The sequence below is a fragment of the Rana temporaria genome, chromosome 6 (genome assembly GCF_905171775.1).
Source record: "Rana temporaria chromosome 6, aRanTem1.1, whole genome shotgun sequence".
Lineage (NCBI taxonomy): Eukaryota > Metazoa > Chordata > Amphibia > Anura > Ranidae > Rana > Rana temporaria.
This window is the reverse complement of record NC_053494.1, coordinates 33,122,153-33,143,151: the sequence shown is the minus strand read 5'-3', so window position 1 is coordinate 33,143,151 and position 20,999 is coordinate 33,122,153. Positions and strand designations below refer to the sequence as shown.

The 20,999-nt window shown below is 44.9% G+C and overlaps 1 protein-coding gene across 4 annotated transcripts in view; it reads right to left on the bottom strand.

Annotated features, from left to right (window-relative positions):
• The window catches only part of TBC1D24 (TBC1 domain family member 24), a 64,899-nt gene extending 47,360 nt beyond the window's left edge, over positions 1 to 17,539 (bottom strand). For 2 of the 4 annotated variants that reach the window (XM_040356615.1, XM_040356618.1), the window contains exon 1: positions 17,344 to 17,449. The gene's annotated coding sequence lies outside the window, so the exon portion shown is untranslated. Of the gene's footprint in view, positions 1 to 17,343; positions 17,450 to 17,523 lie in introns of those variants that run through there. The other 2 variants (XM_040356617.1, XM_040356616.1) reach the window with 2 other exon arrangements.
• Positions 17,540 to 20,999: the final 3,460 nt, after the last annotated feature.

Genomic DNA, 20,999 nt, shown 5'->3' with positions numbered 1-20,999 from the left:
TATGGCCGTCGTTCCCGCGTCAAAATTTTAAATGTCACGTTGTTTGCGCAAGTCGTCCGTGAATGGCGCTGGACGCCATTTACGTTAACGTCAAACCAATGACGTCCTTGCGACGTCATTTAGCGCAATGCACGTCATGTAATTTGCCGGATGGAGCATGCGCAGTATGCTCGGCGCGGGAACGCGCCTAATTTAAATGGTGCCCGCCCCATTTGAATTAGGCGGGCTTGCGCCGAGTGGATTTACGTTCCTCCGCCGCAAGTTTACAGGTAAGTGCTTTGTGAATCAGGCACTTACGCTGTAAACCAGCGGCGGTGTAACGTAAATGGGATACGTTACGCCGCCGCTGCGTAACGTAAATCTACCTGAATCTGGCCCTTGTTGTCCTAGGAGAAACTAAACTTGGGTGGCTAGAAATCAACCTCACCAGCCACAAAAGGTTATCCTTGTGCTGTCAAACAGGGTTGTTAGCAAAAATAGGGGACGTACCCCCAAAAGTACCAGGGGGCAGCTACTAAGTTATGAAAAAATAAAGAAAAAACAGACATTACAAAAAAAAAAAAAAAAAAAACATATTAGGAAGTCTATCTGGATAAACAATTACGAAAAAGCTGGTCTTGACAGGAAAGTCATTTTGCATTACGCATTAGCCTGTAATACAAGAGGCCTGTTCTGTTGAGTCCACTGAATGTTTGTACAAACCCACTCTCCTGTTTACAGGGCTTTACACAGGCAGCATCCCATAAAGTCAGCAGTAGTGGAGATATCATCGGCTGTGACCCAGATAACTTGAAACCCAAGTTAAAACATTAAACAGGCATGTGCAAACTATACGGAGTGCCAGAGGAAAGATGGTCCAGCCAAAACACCCTATTCCTAACATACAGAGGCCTGTTAATAATATTAAGCAAAATGCTAGCCAGGCCACCAGCATGTGCAAATAAAGCTGATATTATGATTCCAGCGGGCCCCAAATATTGCTGATGTTAAAGAAAGAAGCTTCATGCTGCATCCACAATCCAGGGATCACTCTACACCAGATGACCTAGACACAAAAAGTACGACATTATTGCTCAACCTAGTCTAAAGCCTCACACACGATCGGACATCCATCTGACTTTTCTGTGGATTTTTGTCCGAAGGGGCATTGGCCGTGAACTTGTTCCGCATACACACAGGAGAACATTTTCAGCCAACTTTCACCAAATCATATGTTTTTTTCAGCTCTTTACCGCCACCCGTTGGGCAACTTAAACTTAAACTTGAATGTAAAGCTTGACATTATTCACTGCAAGCCAGTCTTTAGCGAACCTTGCACAGTTCAAATTTTGTCTGGTTCCTGATGAACAGGCCAAAAATTCACTTGGCCTGGTCACAGGGGCAGACTGAGCCAGGGGGCAGAGTGGAAATTTCCTGCTGGGCTGATCCGATGCCCCCAGAAAAGGCTGCTTCAGCAGTAGCTCCACTTTACTTATAGTGACCCGGCCGGCTAAGACCAGTTTGTTCCACCGCTGGCCTCTATTGTCTGCACTGGTTGCTTCGATCACCCGTCATCTAGCTAGGGAAGCCATCAGAAATGGTGGGACCCCTTACACAGCTTTAGGCCTGGGCCCGACTGCCAACATTCCCCAGGACGCACCCACTGTCTGTCCCATCGAATGCACCCACTGACCATCCCACATCCTCCTGCAATCCCATCTCCTCCATCCCAAGTCCTCCTTCAGGCAAATGTCCTACTCCTCCAGTCCCATCTCCTCCTCCCACAGAAGTGGGCCAGGAAGGAAGCAGGGGGGGCAGTGGGTTAGAAGGGGGGGGGAAGTGGAAAAGAGGGAGCTGCTGAATGAAAGGAGGCAGGGCGACAGGAGGGGGCAGAAGAGTGTCACACACACACACAGCTAGGGAAGCACCAGTCCTCCCAGCTCTCACCTGTCCAGCAGTGCCAGGAGGGGTATCTGAGCTGGAATCGCATCCCCACCAGGATCTCCAGTGGCAGCTACAAGAAAGGAGGGGTCTTCTCCAACCCTGATGACCTTCATGGGGCCCTCCACTGGCACCAACTTGCCTCACCCACCCCACACAGCACCGCACACACTGGTACCTGACCAGAGCCTGCATGCACAAAGATTAGCACATCAGCGTTTTATCATTTCAATGCCAGAATAAATGAAAATTCTGGCTAAAGAAATAAATGTACAAACACTGAACCGGTTCAATAAAAAACAAACAAAAAAAATGCACCGTTTAAAATAAACCAATGTGCATGAGGTCTTCGTATACAAACTCTGCTTCCTAATACTTTGTTAGCATAGGAGCCCAGCCCAACACAGGTTAGTCAAGTCTGCCAGCATTTTAACATACTGGCTTCTCCATATTGTAACTATTAAATATAGACAATTTGTCAAATTAACAATGGTTGAGATAAGATTATGTACATATGAAGTTTAGGAGTGTGTATGGAAATGTTTGACCATTCTTTCAGAAATGCATTTGTGAGGTCAGGCATTGATGTTGGAGGAGAAGTCCCAGCTCTCAGTCTCTGCTCCAATTCATCCCAAAGGTGTTCTATCAGGTTGAGGTCAGGACTCCGTGCAGGCCAGTTAAGTTCCTCCATTCCAAACTCGCTCATCCATGTCTTTATGGACCTAGTTTGTGCACTGGTCCAAATCATTTTGTTTGGAGGCGATTATGTGTGGTGTTGTTTTTCAGGGGTTGGGCTTGGCCCCTTTGTTTCAGTGGACAGTAGATCTGTTTTCATCAGATCCGATATGGACGGATGGGGACGTATCGCCATCCGTCTGATTTTGGCGGATCGGATTTCAGCAGACATGTCTCCGCTGACATCCAACGCTCCATAGGCATGCATGGAGATGCCGGTCAGGTCCACCGTCAGAACTGACAGGCGGACCTGAACAGTCCGACCGGGTGAAAGGGGGGCCTTAAAAAGTGTTGGTTAACCCCCCACCAAAAAAAATATATAAATCTAGAATTATATATTTTGATTTTTTTATATTCAGTTCTTGGTCCCTTAACCACTTAAAACCCGGACCATTTAGCCGGTCAAAGACAAGGCCACTTTTTGCTATTCGGCACTGTCGCTTTAACTGACAATTGCGCGGTCGTGCAACGCAACATTTGAGCAGTGCCCGCATATGAAAACTGTTCAAACCACACGTGAGGCGTGGCCACGATCGGTAGAGTGAGAACATCCATTCTAGCCCTAGACTTCCTCTGTAACTCAAAACATGCAATCTGTAGAATTTTTTAAATTTTAAAGAGTAAAATTTTGTTGCCATTCCATGAGCGGGGACAAATTTGAAGCGTGACATGTTGGGTATCAATTTACTTGGCGTAACATTATCTTTTACAATATAAAAAAAAATTAAAAATAAATATTGGGTCAATTTTACTGTTATTTTTTTAATAAACAGTGTATTTTTTTCCCCAAAAACTTGCAAAAATCACTGCGCAAATACTGTGACACAAATTATTGCAACGACCGCCATTTTATTCTCTAGGGTGTTAGAAAAAGTATAAGGGTTGGAGGTTCCAAGTAATTTTTTTAAAACGTTTTTAAACTTGTAAACAAATCTCAGAAAGAGGCTCGGTCCTTAAGTGGTGAAAAACCTACATCGGCGACTGCCAGCCCCTCCATTAGAGCCTGGCATATCAGACTATGCAAGTAATTTCCAGGCCAGTCACTTGACAGGGCTTCTGCGGGAGACCATGTGATCTCCCTGGCTGACGTCAGGGGGGCGATCTCGGCCCCTCCCGCAGAAGCCCTGTCTGAGCTGTAAAGTGGCCGCAAGTCACGTGACCATCCTGAAGACAGCTCTAAACAGGTATTTACAATGCTCCTTTTTAGAAATGACTTACATAGTGTTGTATACCAAGCTCCAATAGAGGGGAAAGAGAAAAAGAGAAAGAAAAAAAAAAAAGAAGAGAAAGAGAAAGAAAAAAAAAGAAGAGAAAGAAAGAAAAGAAAAAAGAAGAGAAAGAGAAAGAAAAAAAAGAAGAGAAAGAGAAAGAAAAAAAAAAGAAGAGAAAGAAAGAAAAGAAAAAAGAAGAGAAAGAGAAAAAAAAAAAAAAGACACACACACACACACACACACACACACACACACACACACACACACACACACACACACATTAAAAGGTGTCGGCATACCAAGACATTTTGGACATTTGGCAGTCCCATCTCTAAATGTTGGGAGGTGTGATCATATCCTGGCAATAATGAACTGGCTCCCTCTTGCTCAGCGGTCACAGGAGGCAGGGGGAGGGGTGACCAGGCACGATGCAGATCCATTACAGAATCATTGCACCACTCGATGAAACCCTGTAATGTGATTAAACACAGTTCGATCTTCCCACAAATAGCTGCTGGCTTTAGAAGTCGCTATATATTGCTGCAGCCTGCTAGTGAGGACAAACGCTGATCGGAAAAATCAATGTTAGCAATGGTCAGGCACCTGCTCCTCTGTGGCTGGGTGCTAAAAGACAAATGCTCCCTTTTTGTTATACAAAAATTGTTAAACTGGGAAAATATCACCGATTGGAAGGGGGAATATACAAGTGGCTGAGCACAGTATTTATGGACAAGTCTTTAGCCATTGAAAAACGCTTCTTCAAAAGCCCACATACACACGCATACATATACTGACAGTCACGGCTCTCTGCTCAGAGCAGAGGGGGAAACAGTGAGTGATCAGTGGGGTTTGATCGCTCAGTTCTCACTGCATAGTCGGCAGGGGACAGATGCAACATTGGATTGATGCTCCCATCCACTTAGGCCCCATGCACAGGAGAAGCAAATGCAAACACATGTAAACTCAAAAACCGGCGTTTAAAACGCCCGTTTTTGCTAGGAATTTCGCTGCGTTTTACCGTGTTTGCAGCTATCAGCGTTCATAACAAAGACATTGTAGACCAGGGATATGCAATTAGCGGACCTCCAGCTGTTGCAAAACTACAAGTCCCATCATGCTTCTGCCTCTGAGTGTTATGCTTGTGGCTGTCAAGAGTCTTGCTATGCCTCATGGGATTTGTAGTTCTGCAACATCTGGAGGTCCGCTAATTGCATATCCCTGTTGTAGACCCTCCCAAAGCTTTGAAACGCAAAAACGTTTGCGTCTGAACCCAAAATTTTGCGTCTGAAAAAACGAGCCTAAACCCAACTGCTTTAAAACGCAAAAAAACGTGAATGTGTGCATGGACACATAGGATAACATTAAATGTGTTCAGGGGTAGTTGAAAAAAAAATGCCCAAATGCCTCTGAACTCGAGTTTACCAGCGTCTCGTGTGCATGGGGCCTCAGGCAAGTATAAAAAGCCTCTAAACTCAACTGCCTAGAAATGACCCTGTGTACATGTACTGATAAGATAACAGAGGAGAGTTCAGGGGCAGTTGAAAAAAAAAAAAACACCCAACTGCTCCTAAAACATCCGTTTACCAGCAGCAGTGTACATGAGGCTTAACAGTTGGAGATGTTCTTTATCACACAGAAAATCAAGGCAGCATTCTTCTTTTCTTGCGCTAGAACCGTAATTAATAGCGCTATTTTTACCGCAAAAATGCAGGAAAACGCACCAGTGTGAAAGGGCCCTTATAGAAGTAAATTTGGAGAACTGGTTTTTGACTCTGATATGAGACAAAGAAACCATCAATGAAGTGCCCACTTTGCTAAAGTATTAGCTTATACAGATAGAAATACAAACATGATAGCTGGTTTGTGTCTCTTGGGGGCTCACGTGCCCTCCGGGGTGGGTCACCTCTTTTTCCTGGTCTCCGGTTTCTTTTTGACGGTCCCCTTTTTTGGTAAGATATACGTTGATGAAGGATGGGCGTTTCACAACAGATGTCTTTGTATTTATACAGATTATGACCATATGTATTCACAAAATGTACCCGATTAATATGCATCTGTCTTTTCTACCTTTGTAGTTACATGACAATTTTTCCTGCATACGATGGGATCATAGAAAGCACCTGAAGAAGCGGCCAATATAAACCCGCGAAACATGTAGAGCAACCAATATATGGATCCATAAATATTGGGACATCGACACAATTCTAATTTTTTTGGGTCTTTACACCACCACAATGGATTTGAAATGAACAAGATGTGCTTTAACTTCAGACTTTCAGCTTTAATTTGAAGGTATTGAACGGTGTAGGAATTACAACAGTTTGTATATGTGCCTCCCACTTTTTAAAGGGACCAAAAGTAATGGGACAATTGGCTGCTCAGCTGTTCTATGGCTATGTGTGTTTTATTCCCCAATTATCCCCATTTACAAGGAGCAGATAAAAGGTCCAGAGTTAATTTCAAGTGTGCCATTTGCATTTGGAATCTGTTGCCGTCAACTCTCAATATGAGATCCAAAGAGACGTCACTATTATGATTCCTGACTGTTACTATTGCTGCTTTTTTTTGTACTGTGCCTTGTACCATTTATGCCTTAAGACCAACCTTGTTGTTAAAAAAAAAAAAAAAAAAAAAAAAGAGAAGAAGAAGAAGAAGAGCCATCAGTGAAGCAAGCCATCATTAGGCTGAAAAAAAACACAAAATAAACACATTAGAGAGATAGCAAAAACATTAGGTGTGGCCAAATCAACTGTTTGGAACATCCTTAAAAAGAACGCACCGGTGAGCTCAGCAACACCAAAAGACACGGAAGATCACTGTGGTGGATGACCGAAGAATTCTTTCCCTGGTGAAGAAAACACCCTTCACAACAGTTGGCCAGATCAAGAACACTCTCCAGGATGAAGGTGTAAGGCCCCGTACACACGACCGGTTTTCTCGGCAGAATTCAGCAAGAAACTCGATGGGAGACGTATTCTGCCGAGAAAACCGGTCGCGTGTACACTTTTCGCAGAGAAACCCGTCGGGAAACTCGTTGAGCCAAAAAGAGAGCATGTTCTCTATTTCCTCGTTGGGCAATGGGAACATTTGGCTCGACGAGTTTTCTGACAGCTGAACAAGGAACTCGATGAGCAAAACGATGCGTTTTGCCCGTTGAGTTTCTCAGTCGTGTGTACGGGGCCTATGTGTGTCAAAGTCAACAATCAAGAGAAGACTTCACCAGAGTGAATACAGGGGGGTCCACCACAAGATGTAAACCATTGGTGAGCCTCAAAAACAGGAAGGCCAGATTAGAGTTTGCCAAACATCTAAAAAAAGCCTTCAGTTCTAATGGACAGATAAGACCAAGATCAACTTGTACCAGAGTGATGGAAAGAGAAGAGTATGGAGAAGGAAAGCATCCAAAGCATACCACCTCATCAGTGAAGCATGGTGGTGGTAGTGTCATAGCGTGGGCATGTATGGCTGCCAAGGGAACTGGGTCTCTTGTATTTATTGATGATGTGACTGCTCACAAAAGCAGCAGGATGAATTCTGAAGCGTTTCGGGCAATATTATTATCTGCCTATATTCAGCCAAATGCTTCAGAACTCATTGGACGGCGCTTCACATGCAGATGGACAATGACTGAAGCATACTGTGAAAGCAACCAAAGAGTTTAAGGGAAAGAAGTGGAAGGTTATGCAATGGCCAAGTCATGAGGGGTGCCAATGATTGTGCTGCACCGAGATCCTGACCTGGACGGTAGACCCGGTCACCAGCGTGGGTCTGAGATGGCTGGCGTGCTGCTGAAGGAGGAAGAGGAGGAGGGGAGGCATGGCGGTGGAAAGGGTAACAAGCCGCTCTCCACAAGTCAGCTCTGGGCCGGCTGGCGTGCTTGTGAGTGAAGAGAAGCCGCTCTACCTGTATGGGCTGTAAGCAGGAGTGTGGTTGTCCCAAGGTGCAGGGTGAAAATGGCCAAGCTGCAATGGACCAGAACTGGGAGAAGGGGACCGAAGCCAGGGAGGGATTGTTCGGATGCAGGGCCAGATTCCAGACAAGGCCAGGCCTCGGGGCGGCAGTGGGTGCAGGGGCGGCACTGCAGCTGAGAGGAGAGGACACTTTCACCCCCCCCCCTGTCATGTCACGGATGGTGAGAGGAGAGAAAACAGAGGGAAGAGGAGGTGAGATGGTTTTCAATGTAATTTTTGGCAGCAGCACCCCCCCAATGATTAATGTAATTTTTGGCAGCAACTCCCCCCCCCCCAGTTCTCAATGTCATTTTCGGCAGCAGCATCCCCCCTGCTTCCCAGTGTCCTGCAGTATCCCCCGGCGGATAATGTCCCCCCTGTACTGCGCAAGCGGGGGCGGCATTGAAAGACCCGGCCTTGGGGCGGCAAAGGGAGTAAATCCGGGCCTGTTCGGATGGCATGCAGCACTGTCCACGATGATGGCGGCTGGAAGGACTCGGGAACCAGAATGGAGCGCAGGTTACGTCGTTACCATGAATTCGCATTTCACACGCATGTGCTTTGTCAAAGTCCAGCCCACACCTTGTGCCATTTCATAAACAGGAGGAGGCCTTAAAACAATATTGCATGGAGCAAACCCCACCCCCTCACTCATATCTCCTCTTCTTGTGTCCCATGGGCACTCTTAACTCCGCTTTTGATAGTGCCCCCATAGCAAGACGTGTTATGGGGCACCTGTGCGGGCTCGCTCCTGTGTAAAGACCTTCAGTGTGCAACTTTTTTTTTTTTTTTAACATAAAAACTCCATTTACATGATTTAAAACCTAAAAAAAAATAAAAAAAATAAATAAATAAAATTGCATCTTATCGGTTTGTCTACTTCTAGCAGATAGAGTAGGTACAACCTAGGCCAGTGATGGAGAACCCTGGCACCCCAGATGTTTTGGAACTACATTGCACTCTGCAGTGTAGTGGAGCATCATGGGAAATGTAGTTCCAAAACATCTGGGGTGCCAGGGTCCGCCATCACTGACCTAGGCTACAAGTATGGGGAATCAGTACAAGACCTTGCACAACTTGTTTACTGCTCTAGGGCTATAAACATGTCATTGCACAGATTAAGCTCCAAAGTTCTGATTCTGTAAAATTGAATTTGACTTCTGCGAGTCACTCATTAATGGAAGACATGTGAATTCCATTATAAGAAAGCCAAGCCTGCACAAATAAGGACATCAAACGCTACAAAACATAAGCAATGTGCAATTCCAGTTGTTCGAAAATCAATATTGGTTGTGTTTGGAATTGTCATTTACCGATAGGTACTAGCCAATTGAATCTCCTGCCACCTTCTCACACCTCGGAACTAATGATGGTAATATTTAGTGCAGTGTTTTGTGTCTCTGCCCCTCCCACAAGTTTGGGAAGTTAGGATTCTTACAGCTGGCCATGGAGAGTCCAGATGTACAATTCAACATGTAGGACCATTTTCACACCACAGGAAGGCAGTATGGGTGAGTTTCTGCATACGTCTTTACTGCATTCTCCAACCCCCTTTTATTTCCAATTTCTCGAGACCCAAAAATGCCAGGACAGTACAAATCCCCCCAAATAACCCCTGGTTGGAAAGTAGACAGTCCAAGGTATTTAGTAAGAGGCATGGTGAGTTTTTAAAAGTTTTCATTTTTGTTGTCACAATTATTTGAAAGATTAAAAAAAAAAAGTCACTATTTTACACATACTATGACCAGTGCAGTACAGCATGCCATCATTGTGTGGCAGTGATCAGGGATACTGACTGGTGACAGTATGAAAAAACAAAAAACGGGACATTCTTCTTTTCTCTTATGTCGCGTACACGAGATCATTTTTCGGGTTTTTAATGTCATTAAAGCGGAGCTCCACCCTAAAGTGGAACTCCCGCTGATCGGAACCCTCCCCCCTCCGGTGTCACATTTGACACCTTTCAGGGGGAGGGGGGGTGCAGATACCTGTCTAAAGACAGGTATTTGCACCCACTTCCGGCCACACAGTCTCGGGCAGACTGCGGGCATGACGTCACCTCCCCCCCCCCCCCGTTGTGTTCTGGGAGAAAAAAAAAAAAAAAGTTAACAAAAGCTGCACAAAATGAATTATTTTGCTGACATTTGACTGAAGTGAATCTATACGGGTGCAACAGCCTCTGAAACCAAAAACTGATTCAGGATACAACATTTTAAATAGCAACTTTTCTTATTAAATGGCATGATGTCACACATCACCGCACAAAGGCCGGGGTATAGAGGACTCCGAATAATAATTTAATAAGCTCACCATCACATGACCCAGTCTGGATCGCACAGGTTAGTTGCACACAACAATGTGTGCCTGTGTGTAGAACATAAACATACGTGTTGCCGTTATAGTAGTAATAATAGTTACCAATATAGTTACTGTGCTGTTGACTATAAACATTCACTTTGCATTGACTGCAAGGTTCTTTTTTCAATTTTAGAGATCAGCATACTCCCCCCTCCCAGCGATCCCGATCTGGAAAAATATTAGTCAGCACACCATGGATCAAATATCAACATGCCTGATGAAGGGGACCTCCGCAGCTCTGAAACGTTGCACTTGTGATGTGATCTTCGTGCAATAAAAAAAAAAAAAACAGTTTGGCGACATTTAATTATCCATGGTGTGCTGACAAATATATTCATTGATCGGCGACTAGTCCAGTTTCCAGCTAGTGATCGCTTCAGCACTCACTATGGATAAGACCATATCCAGGAACGTGTGCGATGGGAATATTAACATTACCTGGTCTGGACCTGTGACGTCAGAGAAGCAGAGAGGTCATGTAAAGACACGGTTCCATTCTCCATGGCATTTCCCTGTGAGCGCAGAGTAGGGGGCAGAGCCATGGCACTCTGGGTGCACAGGAAGTGGAATGCGTGATGCTGGGAGTCATTGGAACTGGAAGAGGAGCCAGTCTGTGGGGGGTGAGCACTGCAGAACACGTGAATACAGAGGCCATAGGCACTTTCTACCCCCCCCCCCCCAGTGACTATATATATATATATATATATATATATATATATATATATATATATATATATATATATATATATACACACACACACACACACACACAAGATGGAGTTTGGCTTTAAACAAAAAACAAACCAAATACACACACAAAATGAGAGAACCAGTGGCTGCCATTACTGAGTCTAAAATGCAAGTTGCACTTAGTGCAAAATCGCCATCATTGTACGTCGGTACATTGGCGCTAAATACCATTGTTATGGCAGCAGATAGCTGCCATAACCCTGGTATTTTCATCAACGGTGAGCGGCTGTCTTTCAGATAAAAGTGGTCTCCGCTGCGAGATCACTTTAAATCAGGGGCGAGAGAAAGGGCTCCTCCCACTGTGTTTCGTCATGTCCGTCGCTTACCAGAGCCGTCAGTAGCATCCTTTCTCCTCTGAAAAAGATGGCCCCCGCTCGACTCTATAACAACGAATGCCGGAAGCGACGTCAAGCGTCACTTCCGCCCAATAGTCTTAAAGGGGAATTTTTTTAAATTGTATTTTAGTGTAAATGTTAGATCTGAGGTCATTTTGACCCCAGATCTCATATTCCAAGAGGTCATGCTCCCCCCATTACAAGGGATGCAAGTTCCTTGTAATAGGAATAAAAGTGACCCAATTTTTTTTTTTTAAAAGGGACAGTGTAAAAAAAAAATGTATAATAATAATAAAAAAAGTAAGAGTAAAAAATAATATAGATATCAAAAAACCCACTCGCCTGCTCACATTTTGCGAGTGGATTTTGAGGGGGGGGTTGTATTGCCTTTGTCCCAGCGATCATAGGGGGAGAGAGAGGAGAGTCGCTGCCGCTGCCTGGCTGACTAGAGCGCTGGGGAACAGAGGAATGTCTGCAGGTAAAGGATGCTTATTATGAAAACATTTTTTTTCCCTTTACAACCCCTTTAAGTTATAAAAATATTATCAACAACTTTATCCATACCCAAAAATGCAGCCTGCCCGTGTCCGCCAGTTGCAGCCCGTGTTCCCCCCCTCCAGTTTCAGCCTGTGTTCCAGCGATCCTAGGGGATGAGAGGGGAGAGCCGCCACCGCCTGGCTGACTAGAGCGCTGGGGAACAGAACAGCTTTCATTACAATAGCTGTGAGTTTCCCCGCCGTGCAGGCGTCATATACAGCCCCTCCCCCTTGTCCGAGCACTTTGATAGACAGATCACCGTCCAATCCTGGGACGGTGATCTGTCTATCAAAGTTCCCCGGACAAGGGGGAGGGGCTATAATATATATAACGCCGCACGGCGGAGAAACACACAGCTATTGTAATGAAAGCTGTTATGTTCCCCAGCGCTCTAGTCAGCGGCTCTCCCCTCTCATCCCCTACAATCGCTGGAACACAGGCTGAAACTGGGGGGGGGGGGGGGCAGAAACACGGGCTGCAACTGGCGGACACGGGCAGGCTGCATTTTTGGGTATGGATAAAGTTGTTGATAATATTTTTAGAACTTAAAGGAAAACATTTTTTTTTCATAATAAGCATCCTTTACCTGCAGACATTCCTCTTTTCACTTCCTCATTGTTTTATTTTTGCTCAGAAGTTGCTCTAATTCTTCTCTGTTCACTTCCTGCTTGTCTGATTTTACTGACCACCTTGATGAAAGGCTTTACTGAGGTGGTCAGTGACGTGCTCGCCCCCTCCTGGGAACTACATCTGTGTGGCAGGACGCTCTCTACGTGTTAGAGACTTCAAGGAGATGTGAATTACTGGGTGTGCCGCAATGCATACTGGGAAATGTAGTTCTTACATGAACGAGTGCCACAAACCAGGAAGTGAAAGAGAACAGAAAATAGAACGCCGGAGGTGATATAGATGAAGGAATTTAATAGGTATTTACTTGTTTTTTTAACAGAATCATTACACTATTCTGTCTGTCTACCTTGCAGACATTAAATTTTAGGCAAAAAAATGTTTTCCTTTACATCGCCTTTAATTCTGCATAGAACATTTAAGTGTAATTTCATGAGATAATATATGAGGATGTGTTTTTTTTTTTTAAAGTGCCCCATCCCGCCGAGCTTGTGCACAGAAGCGAACGCATACGGGAAAAAAAAAGGTATCGGTGCAACCCCACCTCTGTAGTGATTTCAGAGATGTATTCTGCATACCTTGGCTGTAATGAGTGGTTATTTGAGTTTCTTTTCAAATGTTCTCCTAAATTGTCTTTAAATACTTTTTGTGATTTTTCAATGGCACCGTTATAATCCTCCTATCCTTTTCACAACCTTGTATTATTCTATAAGGATGAGGTGCCGGATCTAATAGAGGACACATCAATCACTTCTTTTTCTTATTTGAGTTACTGTTGCCTTTCTATCATCTGGTCTACCCATTTTCCTCCACACAACTCCCGCTCACTGGATATTTTCTCTTTTTTCAGAGCATTCTCTGCAAACCCTAGAGATGTTTGTGTGTGAAAATCTCAGTAGATGAGCAGTTTAAATACTCAGACCAGCCCGTCTGGCACCAACAACCATGCCACATTAAGTTACTTATATTCCCTTTCTTCACCATTCTGATGCTCAGTTGGAACTTCAGAAAGTTGTCTTCGCCACGTCTAGATGACCAACTGCATTGAGTTACTGCCATGTGATTGGCCGATTAGCAATTTGTGCTACCAAGCAATTGAACATATGTACCTAATAAAGTGGTCAGTGAGTGTATGTGGATGCACTCCTCAGCCAGGCTGTGTGTGTCCATAGACATACACAGCTCCAGTAAGCCACGCCCCACTCCTTTCTTACAGGAGTTTGACTGACAACAGCAGGAGCCAATGGCTCCTTCCCCTAGTGTCTCCTGTAAGACCAGAAAAGAGAGGAGCTGGAGTGGTGGTGGGGGGGGGGGGGGGGGGCTACAAGTAGTGGGGTGTTTTTTTTTTTTACCTTAATGCATCAATTAAAACACAAAAATAAACAAAAAAAATAATAAACATTTAGGGCCAGATTCTCGTAGATCAGCGTATCTACGAGCGGGGCGTAGCGTATGCCATTAACACTACGCCGCCGCAACTTACTGGAGCAAGTGCCGTATTCTCCAAGCACTTGCTCCGTAATTTGCGGCGGCGTAGCCTAAATGGCCCGGCGTATCCCCGCATAAATCAAAGGGGGCGGCTTGTATTTAAATTAAGCTCGCCCCCGTGCCGAACGAACTGCGCATGCGCCAGCCTTAAACGTAGGCCACTGCGCATGCTCCGTAGTACGCCGCAAATACATTGGTTACGATGTGAACGTAATTAACGCACAGCCCTATTCGCGACGAGTTACGTAAACGACGGAAAAACCCGACGCTGTCCCAACGGCCATACTTAATACGGCGGACCGACGTAAGGCTACCCCTCAAATAGCAGGGGTAACCTTACGCTTACGGAAATGACGTAAACTACAGCGAAGCGGCGCAAAAACGTTCGGGAATTGCCGTAGTCGGCTCATTTGCATATGCAACGCTGAAATTGACGTAAAAGCCACCTAGCGGCCAGCGTAGTATTGCATTTAGGATCCGACGGTGTAAGTGACTTACACCAGTCGAATCCTAGCCTAATTATGGCGTATCTTGTTTTGAGAATACAAAACAATGATACGCCGGCGGGATTTTCGAATTACGCCGGTGCATCTGTAGATACACCGGCGTAATTCTTTTGAGAATCTGGCCCTTAGACTGATGAACAACTTCATCTATACACCTCATCCCTAAAATATAAGATTCAAAATGTTAACATTTTGATCGGAGTAATACCGGGTGATCCTGCCATGAAGGTCCATATTCAGGCACTTCCTGTTATAGGGTGACAACGTTCTCTCCCAATTGTGCTCTTGTGTGGTCACACAGAATTCCAACTAGTGCTGCACGATTAATCGTGAAGAAACTTTTCCTTCCCGATCTTCAAAACAGCCTGTCACTCTCAGTGCACAGAGTTCATACAGCTGGATAAACAAAATCCAGGCAGCCCGACAAGTTTTAAATAAGTGGAAACAAAAGTATCTCTTGGTTCTTTTATCAAAGGAAAAAAACTCCAGCATGTAGATGAAGGAAGTTTAACCATTTCAAGACCAAACCTTTTTGACATTTGTTGCTTACAAGTAAAAAAACATTATTTTCTGCTAGAAAAATTACTTGGAACACCCAAACATGAGAGATAGATATAATAGAGATAGAGAGATAGAGAGATAGATATAATAGAGATAGAGAGATAGATATAAGAGAGAGAGAGAGAGAGAGAGAGAGATAAGAGAGAGAGAGATATAAGAGAGAGAGAGATATAAGAGAGAGAGAGATATAAGAGAGAGAGATATAAGAGAGAGAGAGATATAAGAGAGAGAGAGATATAATAGACATAAGAGAGATATAATAGACATAAGAGAGATATAATAGACATAAGAGAGATATAATAGACATAGAGAGATATAGATATATATATTTTTTTAAGCAGAGACCCTAGTGACCCTGTGTGAAATATTTTATGTGACACAGTATTTGCGCAGCGGTTTTTCAAACGCAAAAAACAAACAAAAAAAAAAACAAACAAACACTAAACAGCAAAGTTAGCCCATTTGTTTGTATAATGTGAAAGATGAGGTTACACCATGAGAATCGTGATCTTTATTCCAAGCAAAAAAAAAAAAGCGATTCTCATTTTAGCCATTGTGCAGCTCAATGTCCAACACACATGACAGTCCATTGTTGTCACCATCAGGGAAGCAGCCCTAAGAAATGCCATGTAGCCATCGCTGGAGTGCATGCAGGCAGGAAGTGACTGCAAAGAGGCTGCTGGAGATCAGAAGCTGAAATGTGACAAAGGATAATAAAAGGCTGAAATAGTATTGGAAAAAAAAAAAAAAAAAAAAAAAAAAAAAATGGAGGAAGCCAATGGTTTAGGTTTATATTAACAAATACAGAGCATGGGTCATGTGTGCCTCACAGTATACCCAACCTGTCCACTGCCATATGAACAACTCCCAGGACTGTGGGCACAGCAAATTATCCCCGACTCACATGGGCCCCAATGTACCACCCCCACCATATGAAGGGCTGATATTTAGCCCCCCCCCTATCAGTAGACACATTCCTCAGAAAATTTATGAACACAGAAAAAAAAAAAAAAAAAAATCGGTCAGTTTCTCCCACATCACACAATACCCCGTGTGCTGATCTATGGGGGCAGGAAATACAACACAAGGAAACCCCACCACTAGGAGTATTCATTCCACAATATAGAGAAAGCCACAGCACTGTGTACACCCCATGTACCCCACTAACGTGTACTGCCAGGTGAGGGGAGGGGTCCCTCAACTGATGGGAGACTTTACTGACCGCAAAATGTTCCATACTCAGAATACAGAAATCACCCCCTACACCACATCACAGGCAATACACACCCCTGGTAAGGTGTATACACCACAGGGATAGTATACACCCCCATATAAAAGAAAACACCCTGGGCATAGTATACACACCCCCATATACACAGTGGGCATAGTATACACACCCCCATATACACAGTGGGCATAGTATACACACCCCAGGGATAGTATACACACCCATATATTCATATACACCCCCATATATACAGTGGGAATAGTATACACACCCCATATATACAATGGGCATAGTATACACACCCCCATATACACCGTGGGCATAGTATACACACCCCCATATACACCGTGGGCATAGTATACACACCCCAGGGATAGTATACACACCCATATATTCGTATACACCCCCATATACACCGTGGGCATAGTATACACACCCCATATACACCGTGGGCATAGTATACACACCCCATATACACCGTGGGCATAGTATACACACCCCAGGGATAGTATACACACCCATATATTCATATACACCCCCATATACACCGTGGGCATAGTATACACACCCCCATATACACCGTGGGCATAGTATACACACCCCCATATACACCATGGGCATAGTATACACACCCCAGGGCATAGTATACACACCCATATATTCATATACACCCCCATATACACCGTGGGCATAGTATACACACCCCATATACACCGTGGGCATAGTATACACACCCCATATACACCGTGGGCATAGTATACACACCCCAGAGATAGTATACACACCCATATATTCATATACACCCCCATATACACACAGTGGGCATAGTAAACACACCCCTATATTCATATACACCCCCAGGGATAGTATACACCCCTCATATACCCCCCCTAAGGGATAATATGCACCCCCATATATGTATATACACACTAAGGGTAGTATATACACCACAGGGATAGTATACACACACCCTTATATTCATATACACCCAATGGATAGTATACACCCCCCATATACACACCCCAGGGATAGTATACACCCCAATATTCATATACATCCCCTAGGAATAGTATCCCCGTGTATATTGTGCTTCCTGCACACCTGCCCGGGTACACAGACCATCCCCCTCCCCCATACCTGGTACACAGCGGCCTCCCCCGGCTCCTCTCCCCCTCTATAGGCTGATCACCGCTCTGCTATTCCGTCTTCACTTATACCGCCCCCTCCTCTTTCCTCACTGACAAATACAGGCCACGCCCCTCACGTTACAGAGCGGCTGCCACTCATTTAAGAAAGTCCCGCCCCTCCCCTACCTACCCTATCTGGAACGCGTACCTCTGAGATGTCAATCAACCACGTGGCCCCGCCTTGGCATGAGTCCACACCTCCACTGTATTTCAAGCTGTCAGAGAGCGGATTGTCCCGCCCCCTTAGCGCCTCGAGACCAAGTCCGCTAGTTGGCGCATGCGCGCAGCCTGCTCTCTCTCGGTGTGAGGAGTCTGAGCGGAACCGACGGCACAACTTCTCAACAATCTTGGATAGAGTGGAGGGGGGTTGGAGCCCCTTTCACTATATTATTACTTTATGTGTCCTATCAGGGAGATGCATCCTCTCTATGTGTCCTGATGACCGTTATAACAGAGAGCAAAATAAATCGCAGAGGAGGAATAGAGGGGACATTTGGGGCACACTAGTTCTGGTGACCAGAAATCATTGGGCCCCGTACAGCTCCACCCCTGGTCCCTCCTTCAGCCCCGCCCCTGACCCCGCCTTAAAAAAAAGTGCAGGTTTGTCTACAAGTGATAATTATTTTTCTCATCCATGCCGCCAATGGCATAATGTGCTGCAGACAGTGCCAGCCATGACACTAATGCCGAAACGCATTTGTGTTGCCTGCAGAGACAGTGCCACCCATGCCGCCAATGGCATTATGCCATTGGCGGCATGGGTGACACTGTTTGCAGCACAATATGGCATGGGTGGCACTGTCTCTGCAGCACATTACGGCACTGGCGGCATGGGTGGCACTGCCTGCAGCACAATATGGCATGGGTGGCCCTGTCTGCAGCACAATATGGCATTGGTGGCACTGTCTGCAGCCAGGGATGGACTGGCCATAGGGACTACAGGGAGTTTCCCGGTGGGCCGATGGCTCAGTGGGCCGTTTAAAAAAAGAATATATATATATTTTTTTTAAACTGAGACTCAGTCCGCCCCCTCTTCTCTCTCTCTCTCAGCCCCCTCTATCTCTCAGACCCCTCCTCTGTCTCTCAGCTCCCTCTTCTGTCTCATTCACTCCCTGACTCTTAGGCTGCTTTTACACTGGGGCGGGCATTGACGGTAAAACAGTGCTAGTTTTAGCAGCACTTTACTGTCATTTTAGCTGCACTATTAAGCATCTAGCAGGCGCTCTTAACCCCCCACTAGCAACCGAATTAACGGTTAAATGCGCCAGCGTAGCACTGCTGCCGAAATGCTTTGCAGGCGCTTCAGCAGCGGTGGCCATTCATTTCAATTGGCAGGAGCGGTTTGTACATCGCTCCTCCACCGGCCCCAAAGATGCTGCTTGGAGGACTTTTTTTTAACGCCCTGACAGTGCCCCAGTGTGAAAGCACTCAGGCTTTCACACTGGGACTGCAGCGGAGGCGTTTTACAGGCGCTATTTTTAGCCTAAAAGCGCCTGAAAATCGCCGCAGTGTGAAAGGGGTCCTACACTCATCCCCTCTCTTTTACACTCACTCTCTTTTTCTTACACTCACCCCCCTCTCTCACCCCTTTCCCTCAACCCTCCCTCTCTCTCTCATTCCCCTTTCTCGCACCCTCTCATGATATACAATAATGGATGTAGGGGCCTTTTGGTGGGCGGGATTTTTCGAGGGGGGTGGGGGCAGCATTTTATTGAATAAAAGTGGGCCAGTCTGGATGGAGTCCAGGGCCAAATTTGTGTCCCAGTCCAGCCCTGTCTGCAGCACAATATGGCATGGGTGGCCCTGTCTGCAGCACAATATGGCATTGGCGGCATGGGTGGCACTGTCTGCAGACAGTGCCACCCATGCCTCCAATACAATATTGTGCTGCAGACAGTGCCACCCATGCCATGCCGCCAATACCATATTGTGCAGGCAGAGGAAGAAAAATTAATCCGCGACGCAAGGGAAGGCATAGTAGAGGACGCACTGGCTGGGACTTGAGCCAGCATGAGGAGCGGGCACGGAAGAGACATTCTTCCGCGCCCGAAATAGAAAAAATATTGTGGAGGTTTTTTTTCCCTACATTAATTAGTTCTCTGTGGAGGTTGCCGGGCCCCCCTGCTGGCCGGGCCCGGTACAACAGGGCCAGTTGTACTGGCCTATCAGCGGCCCTGCTGGTGACAACCTTCTCTTTTGGAGGGATTTCATCTCAATTCCTGTTTTGGCTATGTGACAGGAAGTGAAGGAAAATCTCCCAGATGGGGACACAGATGGCAAGAAAAAATCTGGCAGGGGTTATAACCCTCCTTTATCCAAAATGAAAAATAAATTTTTTTCTTCTCTTTTATTATTTTCGCTGGCCTCAGAAATCTGAGTTGCAGATTTGTTTTGCCTTTAGTTCTTCTTTAACCACTAGCCCCAGAAGATTTGGCTGCTTAATGACCGGGCTATTTTTTGCGATACGGCAATGCGTCGCTTTAACTGACAATTGCGCGGTCGTGCGATGATGTACCCAAACCAAATTGACGTCCTTTCTTTCCCAGAAATAGAGATTTCTTTTGGTGGTATTTGATCCTCTGCGGTTTTAATTTTTTACGCTATAAACAATAATACATTTATAATAAATTTCCCATTTAATTTAAAAAAAAGCAAATTTTTTCCTCAATTTAGGCTGATACATATTCTCCTACAAATGTTTGGTAATAAAAATCGCAATAAGCATATATTGATTGGTTTGTGCAAATTTATTGCCTCTACCAAATAATGGATAGATTTCTGGCATTTTTATTTAACTATTTCATTTTATATTACGATATAATAATATAAATAATTTGCTTCAATCATCCTGACACCAACCAACCATGGTGTTGTGATGATTGAAGCGCCAACACCAGCCATTGTCCTGACCAGGGCTTTTTTTCAGAGAAACTTGGGGGAACTCAGTTCCACCACCTTTGGCTCAGACCCTTTGGTGCCTGCTCACCACAATCACTTGTAAACACAGAAGTCTGGTTTCTGTGTTTACAAGTGACAGCTCTGCACTCTGTGTGTAACCCCCTGAACTCTGCACTCTGTATGTAATGCAATCCTGGTATTTAATGCCCCTTTAAGACCCTTCTACTGTTTTTGAAATCTGAACGGGGTCGCGGTTGAGTTCCTGCACCTATTTTCTGAGAAAAAAAGCTCTGGTCCTGACAACTTTCCAGCGACAAACCTTATTTTCTGGCAGTGCCCCTCCCGAGACTCTGTATCTGCCCCTGAGGCTGTCAGACCTGGTGGATTCCATGAAGATTTTCTGGACCTAAATGGTAGACGTGCACTGGTGAAAAATTTGTTCATTTTCGTTTCATTTGTTTTTTTCGGAAATTCGAAAATTCTAAATGTTTTGAATTTCTGATTTCCGAACTTTTGAATTTTCGAACTTACGATTTTCGAATTCAGAAATTTCGAATTTACAATTTTCAAATTCCTGAAATCTCGAATTTTCAAATTTCCGAATTTTCACATTTTCGAATTTCGAAAATTCAAAATTTCGGAAATTCAGAAATTTCAGAATTAACGAATTTGTCAAAATTCGGTAAAAAATGAATTTGTAACTAAACA